This window comes from Gordionus sp. m RMFG-2023, chromosome 1 (assembly GCF_954871325.1).
Source record: "Gordionus sp. m RMFG-2023 chromosome 1, tfGorSpeb1-WG-v2, whole genome shotgun sequence".
NCBI lineage: Eukaryota > Metazoa > Nematomorpha > Gordioida > Chordodea > Parachordodidae > Gordionus > Gordionus sp. m RMFG-2023.
Window position 1 is genome coordinate 18,484,827 of NC_088775.1, and position 10,751 is coordinate 18,495,577.

The 10,751-nt window shown below is 28.4% G+C and overlaps 2 long non-coding RNA genes across 2 annotated transcripts; one reads left to right on the forward strand and one right to left on the reverse strand.

Moving 5' to 3' along the window:
* The first annotated feature begins 345 nt into the window (after positions 1-345).
* Positions 346-1,340, forward strand: LOC135922338 (uncharacterized). The gene is made up of 3 exons (XR_010570858.1): positions 346-394; positions 674-875; positions 963-1,340. It is a non-coding gene; the product is annotated as an uncharacterized LOC135922338 (long non-coding RNA).
* Positions 1,341-1,816: 476 nt separating this feature from the next.
* Positions 1,817-3,196, reverse strand: LOC135922495 (uncharacterized). The gene is made up of 3 exons (XR_010570931.1): positions 2,974-3,196; positions 2,511-2,665; positions 1,817-1,916 (listed from the first exon to the last, which is right to left on the reverse strand). It is a non-coding gene; the product is annotated as an uncharacterized LOC135922495 (long non-coding RNA).
* Positions 3,197-10,751: the final 7,555 nt, after the last annotated feature.

The following is a 10,751-nucleotide window of genomic DNA, read 5'->3' on the forward strand; positions in this document are numbered from 1 at the left end:
AAAATAATCTATTAAACCCTTTATAACTTCATAATCACCCTTTCTTTACATTCATTCTCAAATTTAAATACATAGTCCAATTTTCGTCTTAGGCTGCTTTCATAGTGGAGACGGATCCGATTTCACGTCAAAACATCTGATTTGACGGCGTCCGACAAGGCTTTCATAATGATTTTTTTTTAACGTTTCAACTTAAAACAGATTAGACATTATTTTATTTTTTAAAATGAACCAATATTCTTTATTTAAATTATATATGATATATGATCTCTTATTCAAGAAAGAAAAAAATATAGTTAATTCGAAAAGGAGGAAGGAGGGAGTATATTTTACTTTGCTGCCAAAATTACTTATAGATGACCTCAAGTTTTATAATTACATGCGTATGAAAAAAGTGAGTATATTTTTATATATAGTATTTTCACTTTAAAAAATAGATCTTATTAAAAATAAAATTACAAAAAAGAAAACTATAAATTTATTAAAATTAGTTTATTATATATATATATTAAATTAATTTTATAATTAATATTGAGATATAACCCTAATATTACATATAATAAGAATGAATATTTACAATAATTAATATAACATTTAATAATGAGTTAATTATAATAATTAGGCATTTAAAAATCATTTTTATGCTAATTTCTTGATACTTCATTTGATCTAGATACCTAGCAACTGGTAATTCATATGTCACCTTGTCATATTCTCATAAACTTGGGGTATCAACTATAAAACTAATAATAGGAGAAAATACAAAAGCTATATGGGATATTATTCAACCCATCCATATGAAGGTCCCAACATTGGAGATGTTTGAGGAGTTGCTAAGGGCTTTGATGAAAGGTGGAACTTCCCAAACTGTATAGGTTTAATTTTATTTATATCAAACAAAAGATAATTATATTTTTTATTTTATTATTTCATACTATATTATTATGTTAATATTTTATAAGGTGCCATTGATGGGAAACATTGTAAAACAAAAAAGTCTCCATATTCTTGAACCCAATTTTATAATTACAAGCATGGATTTTCAATAATCCTTCAAGCATTGGTGGATCATAATGGCAAATTTATGGTTATAGATGTTGGCACTTATGGAAGCCAAAATGAAAGAAAATTTAAATATAATAAGTTTTGATCTTGTTGGTTCAAATTATCCTTTATGGAACCAACAGAGTATTAAAAATAGTTCTGATAAAAATAAAAATATAAGAAACTTATTTAGCAATTATTTTAATAATAGACATTTGCCCTGGCAAACTAATATATTAAATTAATATTTATTTTTTCAATATTTTGATTTTATATGTATTAAATTTCTTTATATTTTTTTGGTATATATTTTCTTTTTATAAAAATACAAGAACTTGTTCATAAAATAATTATTTTGTACCAATTTCCCATGTTTTTGTTTAATATATTCTTAAAAAAATTTTATACATGTAAATAAATATTATCAGCTATTTTATTAAATTTAAATACTTGGTGAATGGGTAATAAGATTTATTAGAAATTGATACTGAGGTCTGTATTACTACTGATTTTTGAATGTGACATTTTTTTAAAGAAGCTTATATAAGAAAAGGATCCTGAGTGTAAATATCTTACCTACTTAGTAAGCCTTGACTAATCAAATTTATTTTTATCAGACCTTTCCTGATATGGTACTTAAAATGATATAATTATAGGTCAGGCTAAGTTTAAAAAGCACAAAGCAAATATTTATTATTTTGTAATAAAAAAATTATAATATGTTTAACAATTATAATATATTTATTTAAAAATATATATTAAAAAATATATAATTTATTTTTTTAATTGACTTTTATATAAAAAAATCATTTGAATAATGTTCATTTTCACTTTATCTTTGTGATCCTGTGGTAAAGATGACAATTCTTCATCTATAAATTTAGCAAAATCACCATAAAATATAAAACAGAGGTAATGAATGATCATATTGTTTGCTCAATTATTGATAGTATTTAATTTAATTTAAAAAATTAAGTTTGCTCCTAAATAATTTTTCAAAGATATTGATTAACATTGTAATACCAAATTTAAGAATTAAATAGTAAGCTTAATCTTTTTATCTAAATACTTAGATGAGATATATTAATACAATAAATTTAGCAAAATCACCTAAAAATATAAAACAGAGGTAATGAATGATCATATTGTTTGCTCAATTATTGATAGTATTTAATTTAATTAAAAAAATTAAGTTTGCTCCTAAATAATTTTTCAAAGATATTGATTAACATTGTAATACCAAATTTAAGAATTAAATAGTAAGCTTAATCTTTTTATCTTAATACTTAGATGAGATATATTAATACAATAAATTTAACTCATCACCTAAAAAATATAAAACAGAGGTAATGAATGATCATATTGTTTGATCAATTCTAAATATATATATAATTATTGAAAGTGTTCAATTTAATTAATAAAATATATTCAAAAAAATTTATGTTATATTTATAAAGTTTTAATACCTGATTCACCAAATTGTAGGTCTAAATTTATCCAAAATTCTGATTTTTTGCGTGAATCCTTGTAACTTTCATCAAATTTATCATATATAAATTTAGATCCTCTTACAGCTTCAATTAAATCTAACACATTAATTTTCATTTTTAACATGAACAAGCTAAATTATTAGAAATAAAAAATTATATTTAGTTATTTTTAACAAGGTAGAGTAAAAGAGAAGATAAATGGAATAGTTATGATAAAATGCTATTATAATTAATTCAAAAAATTCTATTAGTTTAATGTATATATGTATTATGATGTTTGAATATTAGAATTAAAATAAAATTCTATTTAGTTATGATAAATAAGCTCAGTTTTTTAACAAGGTATGTTACAAATAGAGAAGACGAATGGAAGAGCAAAATTTAACTCATCACCTAACTATTTAAAAAATTCTATGTTATATTTATAAAGTTTTAATACCTGATTCACCAAATTGTAAACCTAGATTTATCCATAATTTATAACTATAAAAAAATTATAAGTAACGTTATAACGCTTTATAAAATTTCCCGGATCAAAAAGTCAAAATGTTTTGACTTCAAAATTTGCCGGATCCGTTTCAAGACGGAAGGTATCGGAACGGACGCACTATGAACGTATATATCATTTTTAATGAGATTGACTTTTGACGGAACGGATGTAAAAATCGGATCCGTCTCCACTATGAAAGCAGCCTTAATGTATAAGGTTATAGCCTCTATTCTAATTCTTCCTTACATAATCTATTAAATTTCTTAACTTCGAAATATTTACTCCCTCTTTTCTCTAAATTAAATCTTAAAATAATAATATATAGTTAAAATATGCTAAATAAATATTTATTTATATCAAATTCTACAACCCCTTTACCCTAAATAAAGCCAAGACCCATATCTTCATTGAGTCCTATGCCGGTAGTTGTCTTTTAGCTAACAATCCACATCTTTTGTCAACCAATAAAGCTGAATCTAAAATTCTCTTGAATATCTGCTAAATAAAATCTTAGTTCTAAATTTTTATTCAAAAAATCTTGTCTTCTTGTGGTACACGCCTGTTCTTTAAAGGAAAATAAAATCTTTATTTCTTTTCTTCTTTATGTAGTTCACGCCCATTGTTCAAAAACAACTGGAATAATTATCTTTTTTATTCTTTTTCATTCACTCTCGTTGTTAAAAACCAACTGACTTATCTTCTCGCAGTCTCGTTGTTTCTCAACACACCAAAATTATGATTCTCATAACTCTCGCATACTTGTTAAAAAACAAATCAATTATGTCTATCATCAATTTTATTCTATCTGAAATTATGATTCTCATAATTATGTCTATCATCCATAATTGTGTCTATCATCAATTTGTTCCTTTAGAAATTATGATTCTCACAATTATGTCTATCATCAATTTTAAAACATAAATTATGATTCTCTAATTCTGCACAACTTGTTTAAAAAAAACGTACTTTTTATTTTACCATTATATATAATTATTTTACGCTAAAATTCTTCTAAAACATCTTAAATTCTCCTACTTTTTTTTTACATTTTACACTCTTGTACCGAAGTATTTCGTATTCATATCATTATTTAAAAAAAAATTATTTCTTCATTCTGCACGATATTTTATTATATCTAAAACCCGATTAAAATAATTTATAATAAATCTTATCATTTCTTTTTTAGTATTTCCCTATTCTCCTCTTGTTTTTCTTTTTACTATTATTAGAATAACGTTGCCTTTGACTTAAAATCTTATTAATGATTCAAAAAAAAAATCCGATCTCTAAATGAGCTCGATTGCGGCATAAATTTTCTAATGACGAAAGCCGTTTCTCTTTATGAAGATTTTTGGTTAATCAACAACCTAATATAATACTACATTCACATATCAAATCTTTGAGGCTGTTTTATCCCTAACAGTCCTTAAAATAAAAATAAAAAGAATTTAATTACAACATCAACTATTTTCATATTCGTCTTAGTCTCTAATCTTATTCACCGAATTTTTTAAATTATCATATCTTAGCAAACTATTTGTTTAATTTTAATATTCACAATTTATGTTTCTTCTTCTTTGTCATAGTTTAGTGATCAATTATCTAATAACTTATAATAATACTAAAATCTAAAATATCTTATAGTCCAAATTTGATTCCGTTGGTTTCTAAGTTTACCAGTAACTTCTATTAAATAATTTATCACCTTTAGATAACTAAAACACAAGCTTCTTTATATCTTATCTACTATGAATTCTACCTATAATTCTTGTTTTTAATTTTAGATATTATATTCCTACATAATTTTGTAACATAATCTTATCAATATTTACAAAAATTACTTCAAAATTTAAATGAGCTATCGTAAAATAATTTTTCTTTTTCAACTTACATCATTAAAAATAAATCTAAATTATTTTAACAGATAATTTTTTCTTCTTTTTAAAATACTTATTTCTCTAAATATTTTTCCTACTTTTATTTAAATTTTTTTTCTTACGTTCTTCTGGAATTTTTTTTTGTATTAGAATACAGTTTGACACTTCTCCTTGTTCAATTTTATTCAATGATTTGTACTAGACTGAATAGGAGAACCTGATTTCATTTGTCTTTGGAACCAATCCTCTCTCCAGCACCATTGTCACAGTTGGGAGAATTTGGTTTGGGAGATTAGGAACCAAATTTCTTTTCTTTCTATAATATAATACTCGTATTATTAACAATATACATATTCAAATTTTACATGAACTCTAAATATTCAATTTTATATAAAAAAACTATTATCCGTAAATATTCAAATTTACATACAAAAGATTTTAAATAAGTGCAAATCAAAATAATGTAATCACAAGACTGATATCAGGTAGAACAGAATAAGAGCATAAAAAGAGATTAATTAAAGTTGGATATAATTTTAGAAAATATCTGAGAGCTAATATGAAAAAAATGTTTTTGGAGTAAAGGAAGAAACATACTTAGAACATGTAATAAAAGGAGATGTATCCCATTTCAAAGAATATAGATAGGATTATGAGCATCCGAGTAATAAGACGGAATTACAAGCTTTTTAGGAGCTACAAATTATTATCCTCGGTTTATACCAAATTTTGAGGAGATATCTACACCATAAGTTGTTAAAGAAAAATATAAGACTTGAATGGGAAAAAGAACAAGATAAAGTTTTGAAATGTTTAATATAAGAATGGTAGATAAACCTATTCTGAATTGTTTTAAAGAGGATTTAGATATTATATTAACAGTGTATGCATCTAATGAAGGTATAGATGGAGCTATATTGCAAACGATGAATAATGTTGAGAAACCGATCTTATTTTTCTAGACGCTAGCGCTGAAAGAAATAATTCAACAATTGAAAAGAAAGCCTTAGCAGTTAAGCTTGGATTACCCAGGTGCAAAGAATATCTGATTGGAAGAAACCTTTTATTATACATGGATCACAAACCGTTGTTTATTTGTTTAAAAAGGACAATAAAGAATTAATGATTTCACCATGGCTGAAAAATGTTTAATATTGGTGGTAGATAGCTTCGATTTTGAAATAAGGTTCAGAGCAGGTAGACTAAATTGTTCACTAGATATTTTATCAAGGTTGTTTGTATAGGAAACAAAAAATGAAGAAATAGAACCCAGAACTAGTAGTTTGGAAAAGTTTTTCGCAGAAGATGAAGTAAATAATAAAATTATAAGATCTTTGAAAGTAGATACAAGAGACGCCGATAAATTTTGGGCTAGTCGATAAGATCCAAATAAAGAATTAATAAGAAAAAGCATGTTTGAAGGGGGATATAGAATGGAAAAGCGAAAATAAATGGTTAAAAAATGTTAAGAGTGAATTAAACAGAATACAATTGTCTAATGAGGCATGTAGTTATACCTGTTGTATTAAGAAAAGATATTTTAGCAGCGGTGTCTGCTGGACATCAAGGCATAGAAAGAATGAAGAATAAGGCACGAGAATATATTTGGTGATCTAAGATGAATAGCGAGATAGGAGAAGTGGCTAAAGGTTGTACATGTAAAATGTGTATTAATGTTCCAGCAAGAAACAAAGAAGATAAATGGCCAGATACGGACATTCCATGCTAAAGATACACGTAGATTTTTTAGAATATGAGAAGAAAAGATATTTTATCATGGTAGATGCAGATTCAAATAGATAGATTGTCAGCATGTTTCAGTGTTATCCACAAAAATAGCTTTGAATAAGATAAAAGATTTCTAGGTAAATATCTAGCGTTTAAAGGTAAAGCATTTGGTAAATTTTGTGATAGATGGAAGATTAAGCATTTATTTTCACCACCCTATTACCATAGGAGCAATGGGCAAGCTGATGGTAGCGATAGTTAGGTGTTGGTTAAAAAAGGAAAAATATGGAGAAGGAGAATAGTGGTTATAGTTATTAACATACAGCAATACGAAGACATAGAAAAGAATATCTCCAGCTAAAATATTTTTAGGAAGAAAAAAGAGATGTGAATTAGATTTCTAAAGGAAGAGGTAATACCGAGAGAACCAATAGATATTGAGAAATTTCCATTAGGAAATCTTGTTTGGGTATTGTTGTTCGAGGGTCCTATGAAGGGTGTAGTAAGGAAAAATATAGGAAAAAAGAAAGTGGAGATAGAAATTGAAGGACAGCGAGATACATGGCTGAGACATGTAAAACAAATACGACCGAGAATAGAAAGTAATTTAAACAAGATTTAAAAGTTTTTTTTGTTTGTTGAGAAGAAAATAGATTTGATGAATTAAAAAATGAAATTTTGGGATGAAAGCAAATTTAATGTGTTTGAAAACGAAATTTTTGAATGAAAGCAAAATTTGATGTGATTAAAAAACTGAATTTTGGGATGAAAGCAAAATTTGATGTTTTTATTAAAAGACAAAATGTTACGCAAAATCATAGAGGTTGAAGTTGTTATTGAAACGGAACAAAGACAGAGGAATAAAAGAAGGGAAAGGTTAAAGTTATATGCATAGTAATTTTATTTTTAAATGGCATACGTATAAGCGAGTGGGAAACTTTATCATGCGTATAGAAATAAGGCCGATAGATGGATCTCAATCTCCAAAAACTGGCTAAGATTGGCAAGGAAAGAAGCAACGAAACTATAGGGAGAGATGTTGAATGATATGAGAATGGAGACCTCAAAAGGTGGTACGACCGAATGACAAGGATGATTCCATAAGATCAGCCTAGACTCAGGCAATGCTGGGCTTGTGGGAAAGATCATCTTATGAGATATTGTCCAAATCAAGTCATGACGGTCAGTAGACTATGACAACACAGGATGAGGTGCCAAGATAGTTGAATTAATGAAAAATGAATCAAGTTCCCTAGATGGAGGTATCTAAGGGAAGGGGTGTTGAAAGGGGTGAATAAAGAAAAATTTGGATATGTTATTTGGATATATTAAATTTTTTTATTTTTTTTAAGACTAATATTATTTTATTTAATTTACATAAAACCTAATTAAAAATATAAGTGTCCTCAATCTGGGCTACCCATCTTATCACCAGCAATTCCTAGAACTTTTAACGCCTTCTCTGCCCTTGCCCTCACAACTAAACAACCCATAGTCACCATTCCCACATCATTGACTGATGTGCTCACTTACCCAATAATCCCTACCTTCACTGTCACAAATGCTTCGACGTTCGACCCAGCCGACTCAAATGTAGAAATATTTCTAACTATACCAAAACCATTTGTAATTTCACGAATACCTAAAGGAGCAAGGCTTCAAGTTGCGAGACACCTGTCAAAAAACTTGACTTCCTTGTTAAATAATTATTCTTCTGTAAGACACTGGCTAGACACCCTGTCATTTGCCTTTACTACCTTACAAGTTCCTGATCCTACCAGCAAAAAATCCCTGACCCAACAAATTAAGGATTCTACTATCTACCCCTTACCCATCAATCACATTACCACATCTTTTACGAGTGACGACACAGATAAAAATAGAAATCACAAAAATGACCTGCTCACCAAGACCAGGCTAATATCTAAAAAATTGGATAACCTGAATGTTAAATCCGCCATATGTCTGGCAACCTCCGACAATAAACTGGCTCCCTATGACCTAGTAACTTATCAGGCCCTTCTCCTAAAACACCAATCACACGATTTTAAAAACGAAATACCGACTTACCCTGAAACTCCTCTAATTGCGGCCACTTATACCGCAAGCGACGTTAGAAAGGCTATTCTCTCCTTCAAACGCGATTCCTCACCTGGGTTCGATGGGTTTCGCCCAATATTCTTACAAGACCTAACCGCACCTTACATAACACAACAATGTGACGTACTAGAAAAAATTACCCAATTAGTCAACCGTATGCTTACTGGAGGCATACCACCCGCCATTATTCCACTGCTATACGGAGCTAAACTCATCGCTCTCCATAAACCCAATAAAGATATTCGCCCAATCGCTATTGGAACCACTTGGCGCCGATTAAGCCAAACTTGTAATTAGCAGATTATTGTTCACAATATCCAATCACCTTTGCCCGAATCAATTAGGAGTCAACGTAAAAGGTGGATGTGAGGTATCCCTTCACATGACCAGGATGTACCTACAAACGGATCCCACCAACGATATTCTAGTCAAAATAGACTTCTCGAACGCCTTTAACTCTCTAAGGCGTGGAGCTTTTCTAAATCCTATTCTCACCCTCTACCCAGAGCAAGCGCTGTAAAGGCAGATTCATTAGGCATTCAAGATGCAACGATACTATTGCCAGGGCCTTAAAATCCGCCGGCATACCATCAACCCTCGAACCTACTGGCCTTTACAATTCAGATGGTAAGCGGCCCGATGGTTCGACTATGATCCCTTGGAAGAGGGGGGAATTCCTTACTTGGGATTTCTAATGCATCGATCCTCTTCCCCCTTCCAATATAAATAGAGATGCCATACTAGATGCCGAGGCGAATAAAGTAGCTAAATATTCACCAACTCTACCCGCCAATTATACCTTCCTACCATTAATCGCCACAAACTTAACGTCGTTCGGCTCTCATGCCCTAGACTTCTTTAAAGAGCTAGGAAAACGGATCTCTGCTAAGACCGAGGATCCCAACGAGGGATTCTACCTACGCCAACGATTAGCCATAAACATAGTAAAATACAATTATCTCAGCTTTATTTTTTCAATATCCGAAACGCCGTAATTGAACATCCTATATGCCTAGTATAGACTTTGGCCATTTTGTTGCATATTATTATAATGTTAGCGCTAAATTTATATTAATGTATAATTAATCTATGTTATTTTATTAATTTATTTTACTAATAATGTAATATTACTTAATTAATTTATAATCTATTGATTATATTTTGTGTAAAATTTGAATATATTATAATATTTGAAGTATTTGTGATGTATATTAAAATGTAATTATTGTACGTAAATTATTTAACTCTCTAGGTGGCGTTTAATTGAAGTATATAAAAATAATTATTTTATAATTATATAATTAAAAATAAAATTCTATAATTGAGTCCCCAAATAGGAATCATAGATGTGTCTAAAAATTTCTATTTGAATTTTTTGTCGAATAAAACGGAATTCTCTTGGTTCATTTGTGAAAAGTCGTATTTTATTGCCAAGATTTTTTAAATGTTGAAGGCGAAAAATGCCCGTTAGTAGAAGTCACTACTGGAGTGAATAAGAAGTTTTTAAAATTTTTGTATTTGTTTATCTTTTTAATTTCAGCCTGTGTTATTAAATTGAAATTTATGTTTGAAGGGAATGATGAGACACACGTGTAGTCCCATATGAGTGATTTGCCGAGGGCCCAGGTCTTAAACCATCTACTTGAGATAAATTTATTTGATGGTTCAAGTGTTTGGAATGTGCGCAGCTGTTAAGCGGAAAAACGATTATTTTAATATGCAAATGTAAAGTGATTATTATTTTTGTTAAAAGAAATTTTGCAATTTTATTTGATTAATAAATGAAATTGTTTGTATAATTAAATATTTTATAATTGAAATTAGTTATTTTAGTTTGGTACCTTTATTGGAATCTATACAATTAGCAATATCATTGTATTATAATAGGTCTATAATTAAAGTATTAATTTTTACAGCAATACATTTTGCCTTATTTCATCTAAAAATTTAATAGATAACTCCCCAATAGTTTTATCCTAGGCCCCTTAAAGGCGCCAACCCCATAACCACTCAGAAAAATTG